Here is an 18,290-nt window from a genome sequence, read left to right as displayed (position 1 = left end):
CCAAAAGGTCACACCACATCCCTTATCATACACCAACTACAAACAAGATAAAACAATACAATGAATTCTTAAAAACCACCTTAAAACCACTACACTGAAAAACATTTCAAAAATTAAAAACTGCATTTAACAAAAGCCATCTAATAAATTCACACCCAAAACTCCAGCAGCCCAGCTGGCCCTACCAAAGCTCTAGGTTTATACATACAGTAAACAAAACCAAAATCCCAGTAATACCCATCAGAAATCTATGAAAGAACCCTACTGAAATTAATCCTGCCTCAAATACAAACCAACCCATCCAGAAAGTCAGCTTCACTCAAAAAACAATTTACACAGAGTTAATAATACCAAGAAATAAAACAACACACCATATACCACCAATGCATATCATAGTGAAGGAAAAAAAAAACACTACATTTTTTCCTTTTTGTTTTTTAAACTAACTTCTTTTATTAGCTAGAACAAAAGCTTTTGCCAGGACTGTAGCAACAACAACAACAACTTCTTTTTCTTCTTCTCCTTCTGAAATGTCCCTTCTCACTCCCAAATTCCTTTCAACTCCTGAGTTTACATCCAAGCAAAAAGCAAAATTCGTGCACTCGTGCGTTCGCTGCTCCTGTCAGATTCTCTGTTTCCCTCCACATCTTCTTACACTTTCAGTCCTCACGCTGTCCCGCCGTGATGAGTCTGACAGAAGAACTGGCACATGTTAACAGAGCATTTCCCTCCCTCCCTCCCTCCCTCTGCTTTCCTCAGCGCATTTCAATCCATCCCAGGCCTGCAGTGATGCACGCTCACCCCAAAGCTCACAGCAAGCATGCAGCAGCTCAGGCTCACTCGGCTCCAGGGCCCAGAGCCTGCAGGCCCTGCAGCTGCCACACGGATGGACCTGGTTCCCTCCCCGGGTGCCCAGAGGGAAACCTGAGGGCAGGCGTCCACCCCGAGGGGGCACCCGCAGCCCCGGGCAGGCATGGAGTCGCCGGCTGCTCTCTGGGGACGACACCCTCCCTGCAGGCCACACTGCCTCGTCCTCTCCCTCCCTGGGGGACAGGCACCTCCAGGGTCTGTGACCAGCCCCCTTCCGTCAGCATCCAGGGGCTCTGTCAGAGCCAGAGGGGTCAATTCGTGGTGAGTACCGATGGCACGCAAATGGCAGCCCGAGGAAATCGTGTTCTGGTCTCTAAGTGGTTGGGACAGGGTCTGATTTTTTGTTTTGTACTTGTATGATGATTAGTACAACAGGGCTCTGATGGATGACATGGCAACACAGAACTAAAAACTCCTCGATAGGATTACATCGACTTCTAGGAAAAGACAAAAGCTTAGGACCCTTCTGAAATCTACTTTTAATCCAAAGCACGGGGATTGTCAGCATGCTGCACCTTCCAGCTTTTCAAAGCAGCTTACCTCTGAAGACCACGAAACATTGATTTCTACAGAAACAATGGGCAACCCCCAGGCTAATCTCAGCACTACTGTTTAATAGGGGACCTGCCAGCGTGCCAGTCCAGCTTCAAGTGTGCTTTACTTCAGTCTAACATCCCCACACAATTCTTCTCACATCTCCCAACCCTGAAATCTTATTTTCCCCTAAAGCTTCTCTTCATTAGCAATTTCCAAGTAACATGGTATTTTTACAACATTCAAAAATGTCATGCTGGACTGTGCTACAGAGTAATCTGAAAATATAAGCTTAGCAAAGTTTGAATTGACTTGTCCAGAGAAAAAACCTACAAGTGAACACCTACACCTGCCTACAAAGAGCTAACAAGCCCCTGGCAGCTGCCAGCATCAAAGCACAGCGGATGTTTCCAATACAGGGTAAGGATAACAATATCACCTTCTGTTCTCTCCAGCTTCTTTTCCCTGCAGTCATATTTTGCTTCTTATGATTTTTTTAGTCTCTGTATCTTCTTGGACAGCACCGAGCCCGACGACAAGGATACGAGAGTCTTTCGCTGCCGGACAGAGAGAACCAGGAAAACAGTTAAAATAAGAACAGGGCAGTTTGAAATTCGTACTTGCAACGAGAAGCAGCACCTAACCAACAGAACAAAAGTAAACAAAGCACGACACCTCCCTGGGGACAGAAGACTCACAAACTCTCCAGGATTCACAATTCTAGCGACCAAACCCTTCAGGACAGCAGCCAAGTGTCCCATGGGGTGGTGCTGCACCAAAGAACCATCTGAGAGGTTCCAAAGAGTGAAATGCACAATATTTTGCAAAGACAAAAAATCCTGCAAAATAACAAAAATACAATAGATGTAAACTACAGGGCAAGAGTACAAGTGTTACCTTTGGCAGCTGGAACCATCCAGGTGAGCACCTGATAACTGGATCCTCGCCAGAGTTTGAACCCTTCAGGACACAGAAGGGTTTTCCCCAGGAATTTCACAGACTGAGTTTTGATAGAAGCACGCTCGCCGGATCCTCAGAAACGTCACCCATTCTCCAGGCGTCTGGAGAGAACTGCAAATGGCTCTCACGTAGTTGGAGCTGGTTCTGTAAGGTCTCAGGGTGAATTTCACCAGATGGAACTGAACTGGGCAACTCCCAGTGAGACAGAGGGAACCCAAAGCTTGTTTTACCCAAACCTTGGGTAAGCACAGCTCCAGCAAATACTGAGGAAACAGACATAACAGGGTAAAAATAATAAAACTATTGCTTTTTCTTTAATCTTGCCTTTTTTTTTTTTTTATTCAGATGAGCAAAACAATGAAGGAGAAGGTGAAAAACTCACCATTACTGAACATTTCATCATCTGTAAGCTGAGCATCCTTAGCATAGAGGACTCCAGAGTTAAAATTCACTGATCCCTGGGAAATAAAACCAAATATATGACAAACAGTCAAAGAGAAGGCGTAAAAATTTGTTTCCTCTACGGACTTTCAAGTACGTATCTTTGTATATATCCTACACATTACAACATACACTTTACACCATCTCCTAATATATAATAATTTACCTTTAAACTTTGATAGTATAGTGTGGAGAAATGGCTCCATGACAGAGGTCACGCAGACATTCGCTCGTTAGCCGACCAGGAGCTGGGAAAGTACCGAACACAGGTATTTTTGAGTTTTGCACCTGCAAGATAGCGTGTGCCTGGGCCTAGCTGGGTAGGATAACAAGTAGACAGAGAGACGTGGGAAATAGAGAATGTAGGCCCAAAGGAATGAGGAAGAGTTGATGGTATAGTTTAACCAATAGATCGCTTGGCTTACAGAATATTCATAAGCTTATTATGTGCTGTATAAGTGTCTGATACTCTCTGCAATAAACATAGCTTGCTGATCTCATATTGAGTGTCCGAGTCTTCCCTCACCCAAGAGTATAGCATAAAATTATTAACTAAAATTGGTGATCTATTATTATTAAGTTGTGCTTAAAGTTATTTTTGCTGTCGTGTTCAAAACAATTTTTTTTTTTTTTTTACTGTAATGAATGAGCAATTGATTTCAAAGTCATCACAAGCCCATCAAAAAAACAAAGCTCTATTCACCGGGCAGGTCTGTGAGCTAGAGGGTAGTTAGGCTTGTACTTACCTCTTGCTCTTCATGAACCAATAAATCCTGTCAACAAAACCAGGATCTTTAGCCCACTCCTATTAAAGATTCTACAAGGATGATGGTTTGATTTGTGTTTAGAAGTTTAGATTTTAAATGGCCAGTCCAATGGATAAATAAAGACAGTTGAAGTAGTATTACTTTACTCTTATTATTATTATTATTGGTATTAGTATTATCAGCTACTGGAAGAAACAAACCAGTAGTATCTATACTTAATTACTTCTATTTCCAGAAAACAATAAAGAAAAAGAACCAAACCAAAAAAAGTCACTTCCTACCTTTTGTATCTCAGGATGATGAATTTCTCTTGGGCACTTCTCCAATTTATCAAGACTCATAGCACTGAAAGGCAAACAAAACAGTGCTTTATAGAAGGCCAAGTGCACGTTTCAAGGCTGAACCACCAACTGATTGCAGTGACAGCAGTTACAACATGAATCAGTCCAAGGGCCTCTCTTAAATGGAATGGAATGTTTTGTGGAACTGCCATTTCTTTCCCAAAATACTAACTTCCAACACTTCCTAAACTTATTTTGCATTTTAAAAACAGAAATTAGTAAGACTCTGTGTGGACATCAGGTTTATTTCCTTCTAATGCACAGAGCTCTGTTCCATCATCCTTCACTTTGGCTCTACACAGAATCATGGTGAGCTTTTCAGGAGTGCTCAATAATCAATTCTATTTCTTTTCCTAGTTCTCTCTCTTCTTCAATAATTAAAGGCAAGTCAAATGAAAAATGACAAGTTCAGCATCAGAGTCACACTTTTCCCCTTTGTCTGCTCAAGAACAGGCTTTAAATCCACTTATTGCTGCCTTCAACGATTCAGACTTGCAAAACCATTCTTACATGTTTTACAGGTTTATCATAAAACCCACAGAACACAAGCTCTGAATTACAGGAAAAGGTACACAGGCAAATATCTAAACTGATTACTTATTTGAAAACACATACCTTAATTCAGATTTCACCCAGAATGTTTCTGTGGGACACTAAGGGAGACATATTTTGTGAGTACCCTGTAAACGAGAAAAGCTAGCATAGATTACAGGACATACCCACTTTTTCTGCATATTCAAATAGAATTATTAATAAAAACAATTACGTTTAAAAAGAAGGAAGATAACCAAGGTAATTTTACTCAGCTATATTTACTCCCGATTTAGAGAAAAAAAAAAAGGCCCGGGTGCTGCAAAGAAAAAAAAAGTGAACCACAAACGCTTACAGTAGAATTTTAAAACAATCGCTTGGATAAAAGAATCTTATGGAACGTGAAGTAGAAAAAAAGTGAAACCACTATCAGACCTGCCTATTTTCTCACCAGTGTACAAGAAAATCCTAAAAGCAGTATGAAGTCACTGCCTAAAACCGGTCATGGGATGTAACCAAGAGCAATTTAGGCATTTGCTAATCTAGACAGAAACCTTTTCTGGATGCTAGTGTCAAATCACAAGTTTTGTCTCTCAGAAGCTCGACAATGCTGAAAAGCATTTTCCCCGGGGCTCGGGAGGGCAGGGGCGGAAGGGGGAGTCACTTTGCAGCTCGCACCTGTGCCATCCGAAGCATACAGCCCGCCCGCTCCCTGCGCTGGGCATTCTCCCGGCCATCTCTGGCTTTACCGCCCAGCGCCGCTCCATCCGCTGTCACGGCACAAAGAGCCACGGGCACTAACGCAGGCAGCAGCCCCGTCATGCCAGCGATACCGCAGCGCTCCCTGCTCGCAGCGCCCAACACGCGGCGGAGCCGCCTCCGCCCGCAGCACCGGCAGCAGCCCGAGGGAGACGGCTGCAGCTCGGGGGCTCCTCCGGCGCCTCCGCCAGCCCGAGGGCGGCCGCCCCACCGGGACCGCGGCAGCGCCCGGCGCCGCTCGCCCGGGGCGGCTCCTGCAGCTCCCGGCCCGCGGCAGCAAAGCACCGCCTCGCCCCCCGCCATCGGCGGGCGGCAGCGCCCCCGCCCCCGGCACCGCTGAGGGAGGCCGAGGAACCGGGCGGACGCTCCTTCCGCGCTGCTCAGCTCCGTGCGGGCGGCCAGACGGAGGCTGCGCCCCTCCAGCGTCGCCGTCCCGCGCGGGAGAGGCGCCGGCAGCTGCCCGCGCACAGCCCCGCGCACAGCCCCGCGCGGCCGCCTGGCACGCCAGCCACTCATGTGCCGCGTCGGCCGTTGCGTCACACGCCGCGCCAGCAGCATGGCCTGCCGGGAGTTGTAGTCTCGGGATGACAGCCACAGCTCCGTCCCCCGGGAGCCACCGGGAGCTGCAGCCCCTCCTGGGCATCAAACGGGTCCTTCGCCCCAGGGCGGGGAAGGACCTGAGGCAGCACCGCTCCTCCCGAATGCCCTCTCTTTTTCCCTCCAACTCTTTTTACTTTTTTCACTCGATTTTTTTTTTCACCACTTCCCTTCCTTCTTGCTCTCCTGCTTCCTTTCCTTTCCTTTCCTTTCCTTTCCTTTCCTTTCCTTTCCTTTCCTTTCCTTTCCTTTCCTTTCCTTTCCTTTCCTTTCCTTTCCTTTCCTTTCCTTTCCTTTCCTTTCCTTTCCTTTCCTTTCCTTTCCTTTCCTTTCCTTTCCTTTCCTTTCCTTTCCTTTCCTTTCCTTTCCTTTCCTTTCCTTCCCCTTCCCCTTCCCCATTCTTGTATTTCTGATCTTGGTTTACATTTCCACCTCTAGAATAAAAAAGCAGCAGTTCTGTGTCACGTACAGCAGTAGAAACTTTCAGGCTACCCGGGGGTAAAAAAAAACTCCAAAACGAAAATGATTTAAAGAAAACTATTTATTCCCTGGGAGCCTGAAATTTTCTACTGCTGCACGTGACACAGAGCTTTTATTCCTTCTTATAGATAGTTGATATTTTATATAAATTTATAGTTTATATTGATGCATTATATTAATAACTATATATAATATGCACCTTATTCAAAAAATATACGGGAATTATTTTTTAAATTATTTACCATATCTACTGCTACAACTTATTTTTCCTTATATTTCTAATTTTTATATAAATCTTTAATGTGTTTATGATATATTTCTATACTTATATTTCTACCTTTATATTATTTGTATTTGCAATTTTTACACGAAAACCCCTGCTTTAGCAAAGAAAAAACAAAACCATCCATTATTTTAAACTACCTAAATTTTTTTTATATTTATATTTATCATAATATACAACAAATGATAGATATAAATAGATAGATACATACTTACATATATCACATCCATATTTATATCTATTTTATATCCATTTCCTATAATATATTTAATAAAATACATGCAGTATTACGTGTATTATATACTTTACAATTCATGTTATTTTACATTTACAATTTATTATTAATTTTTTATATATCTGCATATAGTTGCAATACATTTATATATTTGTATTTTTGTTTGGGTTGTATTTACATTTATATTCTCTATTCATATATCTATAAACATACACAATACTCTATTAAAATTAGAGTAACTTATTGTAACATATAATGACTTATGTTACATGTTAAATTTTAAAAATTGACCGAATATATAAAAATAAAATTGGCCCATTCCCATTGCTACACATCTATTTCTTTTGTTTCAATATAGTTAGAGTCATAATTGCATATTTAAAATCCAATTCCTAAATGAAATGACAGAACAAACAGCATCAAATTCCCACCAATATCTTCCAAAAACATCAAGATACCTCCAACAGCCAAACAAGTGTCAGCAAAAAAACAAAGAACACTCTTTTCAATAACAATTCTCATCACGACAGAAAAATGGAACCAAAATAAAAGAAAATCCTCTAGAAACACACACAGCAAATTACAAAAAGTACTAAAAAAATGTCAAACCAATCTACTCAACTCAAGCCAATGCCACTCACCCTGAACGACGTTACTAAAAAAAAAATAAAAAACAACAAAATTCTACCTCTACACTAACTCAAAGAATAAACAATCCTCTGTAAAAATAACTTTAAAACCTGAACTAATTAACAAAATGGAAAAACATCTCAACCACTAAAAACTAAGAAATTAACTACCCAAATAAATAAATACTTTAAAAACCCACCATATAAATACCCATGTTCCCAAAAAAAACCCTGATAAACAATACGCAAATACATTAAAAGACGACAACAACAACAACAACAAAAAAGGAAAATAAAGAAACCAACAACAAGAATAATACCAAAAACCAGATAAATCTGCAACAAAAAAATTATTCCCCACTGAATAAACCCATAGTGCCTCAAGCTATCAAAATAAAAATACCACCTAGAAACAAACACAAAGACTAAAGACAAACGTAACCATAAACAATGTCCCCAAATTACCCGTAACCATAAAACATACACTACAATCAAACAAACCAAACAAATAAAAGCCCTGGAAGACGATAAACACACATGCAATTATCGAGATTAAAAACCCGCTGCTATGAACGACACGACGCTATTCCAAGCCGCCCAAAACAAACACTACACACTCACGCTAATAAAAGCCACCGCAACAGAATTAAAATGCGAACCGCTGCTTCGCGCTACGACCCGTAAAAAACATTGCGCGCCCTTCTAAACATAATACCCGGAAAAAAAAAATAAAATCCGACTACAAAACCCAATCCAAAACAAACCATTATCATCCCTACCGGCACCGAGAACCGTGCCCACTCAGGAAGAACACCGTATCCCTTAGCGGACACCCGCTGCAAACCGAACACAGCGATGCAATCAACGCCTCCAAAGCGCCTCCGAACCACGGCACCGCCGCACTTTGAGCGGCCGAACCCCGCGCTCGCTGCCGGCCCCGGACGGAGCGCGGCTCCCGGCAGGAAAGCGGCTCCTGCGGCGGCCGCTCCGGCACGCGGGGCCGGCGCCGTCCCGGGGAGCCCCGCCCGCTGGCCCTGCCCGGCGGTGGCGGCTCCGGGCCCGGGGCTACCGGCGGCGCCCGAGCCCCGTGCCCGGAGCGGACGGAGCGGCCGGCACCGCCCGGGCCGGCGCAGCAATGCCCGCGCCGCCTCTGCCGCCCTTGGCCGGCCCGGCCCGGCTCCGCTCGGCTCCGCACGGCTCGCACCGGCGCGGCTCCGCCCCTGCCGCCCTTGGCCGGCCCGGCCGCACCAAAACCCCGTGCGCCCCGGCAGCTGCCCGGGCCGTGCCAGCAGCGCTCCCGAGCGGGAACGTTCCGGGCCGGGCCGCGGGCACGGGCAGCGCCCTCCAATGCAGCGGCACAGCCCCATTGCAGCCCTGCAAACGCTGCCGGAGCTGCGGCTTCCCGCAAGCCAGCCCCGAAACCGCAGACGGGGCGCACCTCACTTCAACAAGGGCAAAGAAATGCCTTCTCCCCTCCAATTTCACCCCCTAGGAGAGCAGAAAAGAAGGGGCGCTCCCCAAATGAAAGCCTTCGACTGATGGGAAAGGGCGATTTCGACCTCCATTCAAACCCTTGAAAAGGAGGGACACCAGGGCTGCCCCCTCCATTTAAACCTGAGGGTGATGAAAATGGGGTGGGCTGCCTTCAAATCAAACCCATAATGCCACAAGAATACTTTTCCCATTCCCCTTAGAATAGAACGCAGGGATTCCCTGTCAGCCCCGGGATACCCCTAACAGCCTGGAAAAGGCAGCTTTTCCTGCAATCAACACCCTTAAAACCACAAGTCAAGAGGGATCCCCTCAGGTCAAACGCAGACAATACAAGAAGAGGAGCTGCTTCCTTCTCCTTAATTCCTTTTGTCTTCATAAGCTCCATTTTTGTTCCTGGGGATCCGGGGAGGGACTGGCAAGATGAAATTGCAAAGGGGAAGGAGAAAATTCCCCGCTCCAAACCCACACGGGCTCACCTGTTCGGCTGCTGCTCCCGGGCACAAAGATTCGTCCCTCGGCGCCTCCTTTAAGCGATGCTCCACGTACCCAAGCGCGGATCCAGGTGTCCCCCCGACCCTGTGGGAAGCTCTCGCAGTCCTTCCATGAGACAGCGCCGGGAGCGGCCCATAAACCCCTCCACTCAGCAGTTCCATGCAAAAGGGAGCTGAGGCAAAGCCTCCCCCTAAAACAGCCTCGCCCCGGCCCCTCATCATCCTCACACTCACACCTGGTGCTGATCTGAGCCCCCATCATCCTCACACTCACACCTGGGCTGCTCCCAACCCCCATCATCCTCACACACACCTGGTGCTGATCTGAGGCCCCATCATATATTTTTCATATTTATAGTCGCATGTATATTTAGAATTTATATTTCTGTATAATAAAAATTATATATTGCATCTCTTCATGTTACTTACATAGGTTTCTATTTCTATTCATCATTTGGTATTATATCTTTATATCTCTATATATTTATTATATATTTCTGTATGTCGATTTACATTTCTATAGTACTTATAATATTTAAAATAAAACCCCTGCCTCTAACGAAATAAAAAGCAAAGACACCCCTTTCTTTAAAACACATTTAAAATTTTAAAAATAATTTTGTTTGTCATAATTTTATTCACATCTACATTTGTAATTTTCATTTGTTATATTTATAGATATTATATATATTGGAGAGAATACCTTTTATATAATAATAGATATATTCTTTTGACACAATAGATTTCTTTTACTTATATTTATATGTATTAAATATTTATTGATATGGACATATATATATATGATATATTTGGATTTCTAGTTTTATATTTTTTATGAAATCTCCAGCCCATACCCCAATAAAAGCCAAACTATCCCCAATTTATTTAAACTATATTTAAACATAAATCCTGTCACGGCTGCATTGCACAGCAGTGCCCCAAGCTAATCTGACACTTGTTCATCTCCTGGACCTGAAACTGAACCCGCTCACCTTGATCGCACCTGGCAGAACCATTTTCGTACCTTTTTCTGGCATGTCTTGTTTTTGTTTTTTTTTGAGTTTTTCTTGAGTTTTTGTGGCCTTTATTGCCTCTCTTTCTTGCCTTGTTTCTTGGGGCTTTTACTCCCTTTTTCCTTGATTTTTTCTGGCACTTCTTGGGGTTTTTTCTTCGTTTCTTCTTGCCCATCTTGTTGGGGTTTTTTTTGGTTTTTCCTTGCCCCCCTTGGGGTTTTTTTTTTTTCAGGTTTTTTTTTTTTTTTTTTTTTTTTTTTCCCTGGGTTTTTCTTGGCCTTTTTTTTTTTCTTTTCTGGATTTTTTCTTCCCCATCTTGGTTTTTTGTTCTGATTTTATTTCTTGCCCATTTTGGAGTTTTTCTCTGGTCTGTTTTCAGGGATTTTTCTTGCCCATCTTGGGTTCTTTTCTGGGTTTGTTTTTTTTTTTTTTTCTCTGCCTTTCTTACGGTTTTTTCTGTTTTTTTTTTTTTTTTTTTTTTTCCTGGGATTTTTCTCCCCTATCTTGGGGGTTTATTCTGGACTTTTTCATGCCCATCTTGGGGTTTTCTTCTGCGTTTTTTTCTTGCCCATCTTGTTCTTGTTTTTCGGTTTTTTTTTTCTTTTTTTTTTTTTTTTTTTTTGTCTTTATTTTGTTTTATTTCTGTTTTTATTTCTGTGGTATTTCTGGGATTTTTCTTGCTCATCTTGGATTTTTCAGGGAGGGGGGTTTCTCACCCATCCCGAGGTTTTTTTTTTTATGTGGGTTTGGTGTTTTTTTTTTTTTTTTTTTGTTTTTTTTTTTTTTTTTTTTTCCGTAGGTTTCCCCTTGCCCTCCTGGTTTTTGGGTTTTTTGTCTGTCTTCCTTCCTTCCTTCCTGTCCTTCCTTCTTTCTTCCTTTCATTTCCTTTCCTTATTTTCTTTTTTTCTTTTTCTTTCTTTCTTTCCCTGCATTTCTAATCTTGGTTTTCCTTTCTAGCTTTAGAATAAAAAAGCAGCAGTAGTAACTTTCAGGCTACCTGGGAGTAAAAAAAACTCCAAAACGAAAATGATTTAAAGAAAACGATTTATTCCCTGGGAGCCTGAAATTTTCTAATGCTGCACATGATATAGAGCTTTTATTCCTTCTTATAGATAGTTGATATTTTATACATTATACAGCGCCCCCTGCGTGTGCACCGGCGCACTGCAGGCACAGCGATCCCTGCCGTCTGCACAGGCGCACTGCAGGCACAGCGCTGCGGCGTCGCCTTTTACGACAGTCGCGCTTTACAGCAGTCGCGCTTTACGACAGTCGCGCTTTACGGCACCTTTTACGACAGCGCTTCTTTACGGCACCTTTTACGACAGTCGCACTTTACGGCACATTTTACGACAGTCGCACTTTACGGCACATTTTACGACAGTTTTGCTTTACGGCACCTTTTACGACAGTTTCGTTTTACGACACCTTTTACGACAGTCTCGTTTAACGGCACCTTTTTACTACAGTTTTGCTTTACGGCACCTTTTACTACAGTCGCGCTTTACGGCACGCTTTACGACAGTTATGCTTTACGGCACCTTTTACGACAGTTTTGCTTTACGGCACCCTTTACGACAGCTTTACTTTACGACACCTTTTACAACAGTTTTGCTTTACGGCACCTTTTACTACAGTCGCGTTTTACGGCACGCTTTACGACAGTTATGCTTTACGGCACCTTTTACGACAGTTTTGCTTTACGGCACCCTTTACAACAGTTTTACTTTACGACACCTTTTACGAAAGTTTTGCTTTACGACACCTTTTACGACTGTCGCGCTTTACGGCACCTTTTACGACAGGTTTGCTTTACGCCACCTTTTACGACAGTCGCGCTTTACGACACCTTTTACGACAGTTTTGCTTTACTACACCTTTTACGACAGTCGCGCTTTACGGCACCTTTTACGACAGTTTTGCTTTACGGCACCTTTTACGACAGGTTTGCTTTACGCCACCTTTTACGACAGTCGCGCTTTACGGCACCTTTTATGACAGTTTTGCTTTACGGCGCCTTTTGCGACAGTCACGCTTTACGGCACCTTTTACGACAGTTTTGCTTTACGACACATTTTACGACAGTTTTGCTTTACGGCACCTTTTACGACAGTCGCGCTTTACGGCACCTTTTACGACAGTTTTGCTTTGCGGTACCTTTTACGACAGTCGCGCTTCACGGCACCTTTTACTACAGTCGCGCTTTACGGCAGTATTTACGACAGCAACCAATCAGCACCCACTCAGTACCATCTCAGCAACCAATCAGCACAGACTCAGGACCATCTCAGCAACCAATCAGCACCCCCTCAGGACCATCGCAGCACCATCTCAGCAACGAATCAACACCCACTAAGCACCATCTCAGCAACCATTCAGCACCATCTCAGGATCATCTCAGACACCAATCAGGACCCACTCATACCAATCTCAGCAACCAATCAGCACCCCCTCAGGACCATCGCAGGAACCAATCAGCACCCATTCAGCACCATCTCAGCACCCACTCAGGACCATCTTAGCAACCAATAAGCACCATCTCAGGACCTTCGCAGCACCCACTCAGCACCATCTCACCACCAATCAGTACCATCTCAGCACCATCTCAGCAACCAAGCAGCACTCTCTCAGCACCATCTGAGCAACCAATCAGCACCCGCTCAGCACCATCTCACCACCAATCTGCAATATCTCAGCACCATCTCAGCAACCAATCAGCACCCACTCAGCACCATCTCAGCAACCATCACAGCAACCATTCAGCAGCATCTCAGCAGCATCTCAGCAACCAATCAGCACCCACTCAGCACCATCTCAGCAACCAACCAGCACCCGCTCAGCACCATATCAGCACCAATCCGCACCATCTCAGCACCCACTCAGCACCATCTCAGCAACCATCTCAGCAACGAATCAGCACCCCCTCAGAACCATCTCAGCAACGAATCAGCACCCACTAAGCACCATCTCAGCAACCATTCAGCACCATCTCAGCACCATCTCAGCAACCAATCAGGACCCACTTATACCAATCTCAGCAACCAATCAGGACCCACTCATAACAATCTCAGCAACCAATCAGCACCCCCTCAGGACCATCGCAGCATCCACTCAGCACCATCACAGCAACCATCACAGCAACCATTCAGCAGCATCTCAGCAGCATCTCAGCAACCAATCAGAACCCAATCAGGACCATGTCAGCAACCAATCAGCACCCACTCAGCACCATCGCAGCACCATCTCAGCAACGAATCAGCACCCACTCAGCACCATCTCAGGATCATCTCAGACACCAATCAGGACCCACTCATACCAATCTCAGCAACCAATCAGGACCCACTCATAACAATCTCAGCAACCAATCAGCACCCACTCAGCACCATCGCAGCATCCACTCAGCACCATCTCAGCAACCATTCAGCAGCATCTCAGCAACCAATCAGAACCCAATCAGGACAATCTCAGCAACCAATCAGCACCCACTCAGCACCCACTCAGCACCATCTCAGCAACCAACCAGCACCCGCTCAGCACCATATCAGCACCAATCCGCACCATCTCAGCACCCACTCAGCACCATCTCAGCAACCATCTCAGCAACGAATCAGCACCCCCTCAGAACCATCTCAGCAACGAATCAGCACCCACTAAGCACCATCTCAGCAACCATTCAGCACCATCTCAGCACCATCTCAGCAACCAACCAGGACCCACTTATACCAATCTCAGCAACCAATCAGGACCCACTCATAACAATCTCAGCAACCAATCAGCACCCACTCAGCACCATCGCAGCATCCACTCAGCACCATCTCAGCAACCATCACAGCAACCATTCAGCAGCATCTCAGCAGCATCTCAGCAACCAATCAGAACCCAATCAGGACCATGTCAGCAACCAACCAGCACCCGCTCAGCACCATATCAGCACCAATCCGCACCATCTCAGCACCCACTCAGCACCATCTCAGCAACCATCTCGGCAACGAATCAGCACCCCCTCAGAACCATCTCAGCAACGAATCAGCACCCACTAAGCACCATCTCAGCAACCATTCAGCACCATCTCAGCACCATCTCAGGATCATCTCAGACACCAATCAGGACCCACTTATACCAATCTCAGCAACCAATCAGGACCCACTCATAACAATCTCAGCAACCAATCAGCACCCCCACAGGACCATCGCAGCATCCACTCAGCACCATCTCAGCAACCAATCAGCACCCACCCAGGACCATCGCAGCATCCACTCAGCACAATCTCAGCAACCAATCAGCACCCACCCAGGACCATCGCAGCAACCAATCAGCACCCATTCAGCACCATCTCAGCACCCACTCAGGACCATCTTAGCAACCAATCAGCACCATCTCAGGACCTTCGCACCACCCACTAAGGACCATCTCAGACCAATCAGCACAATCTCAACACCCATTCAGCACCAATTCAGCACCCATTCATCACCGTCTCAGCACCAACCCGCACCATCTCAGCAACCAATCAGCACCCAATCAGGACCATCTCAGCAACCAACAAGCACCCATTCAGCACCATCTCAGCACCCACTCAGGGCCATCTTGGCAACCTATCAGCACCATCTCAGGACCTTCTCAACATCCACTCAGCACCATATCACCACCAATCAGCACCATCTCAGAACCATCTCAGCAACCAATCATCACCCACTCAAAACAATATCAGCAACCAATCCGGACCCACTCATAACAATCTCAGCAACCAATCAGCACCCACTCAGGACCATAGCAGCATCCACTCAGCACCATCTCAGCACCGACTCAGGACAATCTCAGCAACCAATCAGAACACACTCAGCATCATCCCAGCAACCAATCAGCACACACTCAGGATCACCCCAGCAACCAATCAGCACTCACTCAGAACCATCACAGCAACCAATCCGCACCAACTCAGGACCATCTCAGCACCGACTCAGGACCATCTCAGAAACCTAGAACCGTACCTAGCACGTACCGGGAATGTACTGGAACGACAATGCGCCCCAAGAGGTGCCATCACAGGCGCAGGCAATATTCTGCCATCGACGGGGTTTTCAGGCGCCACCTTGCAGCCCCCTTTCGCCACCCCGCACATCCTGTTCTACTATTAGTGGCAATACCCGGCCCTTGCATCCATGTCACAGGCCTACAGTGATCTCGGCGCAAGAACACTACAGTCTCAGGTACCAGCCCTAAGGTTAATGTGATGTGTTAAGGCGCAATTCCAGTCCCAGAATGAAGACCAGGCCCAGTGATCTCAGCTCTTTTAGTTCTTGACCCAGAAGCTTTATTTTACTGCCAGCTCTCTTCTTCCAGCTCCAGCTCTGAGTTTTTCCAGCTTCAAATGCCAGCATCTGGCTCTTGGCTCCAGCTTGGAAACAATTCAGCTCCCGCACGAGCCTCCGAAAGCCCACCCCACCATCCATATGCTAGCCCTGCAGTGATTTAGCCCCCACCCATCAGTCCCCAGTCACCTTGCCACCCCCTGCGTAAGTTCTCCTGGATGCCCACAGCCCCGTTCACAGGTCTAGGTCCTTTGCCATTTTCATTCAAGTTGCCAGCCCCGCAGTCCACTTCCCAGCCCCACAGTGCGCCCCAAGAGGTGCCATCACAGGCGCAGGCAATATTCTGCCATCGACGGGGTTTTCAGGCGCCACCTTGCAGCCCCCTTTCGCCACCCCGTACATCCTGTTCTACTATTAGTCGCAATACCCGGCCCCTGCATCCATGTCACAGGCCTACAGTGATCTCGGCGCAAGAACACTACAGTCTCAGGTACCAGCCCTAAAAGGTTAATGTGATGTGTTAAGGCGCAATTCCAGTCCCAGAATGAAGAGAAGACAAAGCCCAGTGATCTCAGCTCTTTTAGTTCTTGACCCAGAAGCTTTATTTTACTGCCAGCTCTCTTCTTCCAGCTCCAGCTCTGAGTTTTTCCAGCTTCAAATGCCAGCATCTGGCTCTTGGCTCCAGCTTGGAAACAATTCAGCTCCCGCACGAGCCTCCGAAAGCCCACCCCCCACCATCCATATGCTAGCCCGGCAGTGATTTAGCCCCCACCCATCAGTCCCCAGTCACTTTGCCACCCCCTGCGTAAGTTCTCCTGGATGCCCACAGCCCCGTTCACAGGTCTAGGTCCTTTGCCATTTTCATTCAAGTTGCCAGCCCCGCAGTCCACTTCCCAGCCCCACAGTGCGCCCCAAGAGGTGCCATCACAGGCGCAGGCAATATTCTGCCATCGACGGGGTTTTCAGGCGCCACCTTGCAGCCCCCTTTCGCCACCCCGCACATCCTGTTCTACTATTAGTGGCAATACCCGGCCCCTGCATCCATGTCACAGGCCTACAGTGATCTCGGCGCAGGAACACTACAGTCTCAGGTACCAGCCCTAAAAGGTTAATGTGATGTGTTAAGGCGCAATTCCAGTCCCAGAATGAAGACCAGGCCCAGTGATCTCAGCTCTTTTAGTTCTTGACCCAGAAGCTTTATTTTACTGCCAGCTCTCTTCTTCCAGCTCCAGCTCTGAGTTTTTCCAGCTTCAAATGCCAGCATCTGGCTCTTGGCTCCAGCTTGGAAACAATTCAGCTCCCACACGAGCCTCCGAAAGCCCACGCCCCACCATCCATATGCTAGCCCTGCAGTGATTTAGCCCCCACCCATCAGTCCCCAGTCACTTTGCCACCCCCTGCGTAAGTTCTCCTGGATGCCCACAGCCCCGTTCACAGGTCTAGGTCCTTTGCCATTTTCATTCAAGTTGCCAGCCCCGCAGTCCACTTCCCAGCCCCACAGTGCGCCCCAAGAGGTGCCATCACAGGCGCAGGCAATATTCTGCCATCGACGGGGTTTTCAGGCGCCACCTTGCAGCCCCCTTTCGCCACCCCGCACATCCTGTTCTACTATTAGTGGCAATACCCGGCCCCTGCATCCATGTCACAGGCCTACAGTGATCTCGGCGCAGGAACACTACAGTCTCAGGTACCAGCCCTAAAAGGTTAATGTGATGTGTTAAGGCGCAATTCCAGTCCCAGAATGAAGAGAAGACAAAGCCCAGTGATCTCAGCTCTTTTAGTTCTTGACCCAGAAGCTTTATTTTACTGCCAGCTCTCTTTTTCCAGCTCCAGCTCTGAGTTTTTCCAGCTTCAAATGCCAGCATCTGGCTCTTGGCTCCAGCTTGGAAACAATTCAGCTCCCACACGAGCCTCCGAAAGCCCACGCCCCACCATCCATATGCTAGCCCGGCAGTGATTTAGCCCCCACCCATCAGTCCCCAGTCACTTTGCCACCCCCTGCGTAAGTTCTCCTGGATGCCCACAGCCCCGTTCACAGGTCTAGGTCCTTTGCCATTTTCATTCAAGTTGCCAGCCCCGCAGTCCACTTCCCAGCCCCACAGTGCGCCCCAAGAGGTGCCATCACAGGCGCAGGCAATATTCTGCCATCGACGGGGTTTTCAGGCGCCACCTTGCAGCCCCCTTTCGCCACCCCGTACATCCTGTTCTACTATTAGTCGCAATACCCGGCCCCTGCATCCATGTCACAGGCCTACAGTGATCTCGGCGCAAGAACACTACAGTCTCAGGTACCAGCCCTAAGGTTAATGTGATGTGTTAAGGCGCAATTCCAGTCCCAGAATGAAGAGAAGACAAAGCCCAGTGATCTCAGCTCTTTTAGTTCTTGACCCAGAAGCTTTATTTTACTGCCAGCTCTCTTCTTCCAGCTCCAGCTCTGAGTTTTTCCAGCTTCAAATGCCAGCATCTGGCTCTTGGCTCCAGCTTGGAAACAATTCAGCTCCCGCACGAGCCTCCGAAAGCCCACCCCCCACCATCCATATGCTAGCCCTGCAGTGA

At 46.7% G+C, this 18,290-nt stretch overlaps 1 long non-coding RNA gene across 1 annotated transcript; it reads right to left on the bottom strand.

The window, feature by feature from the left end:
- Positions 1–427: 427 nt before the first annotated feature.
- LOC134425459 (uncharacterized) lies at positions 428–3,830 on the bottom strand. Its single transcript, XR_010029682.1, has 4 exons — positions 2,747–3,830; positions 2,302–2,627; positions 1,844–1,961; positions 428–690 (listed from the first exon to the last, which is right to left on the bottom strand). It is a non-coding gene; the product is annotated as an uncharacterized LOC134425459 (long non-coding RNA).
- Between the last annotated feature and the right edge of the window lie 14,460 nt (positions 3,831–18,290).

The sequence above is a fragment of the Melospiza melodia genome, chromosome 15 (genome assembly GCF_035770615.1).
Source record: "Melospiza melodia melodia isolate bMelMel2 chromosome 15, bMelMel2.pri, whole genome shotgun sequence".
Lineage (NCBI taxonomy): Eukaryota > Metazoa > Chordata > Aves > Passeriformes > Passerellidae > Melospiza > Melospiza melodia.
This window is presented reverse-complemented; position numbering and strand designations above follow the sequence as displayed.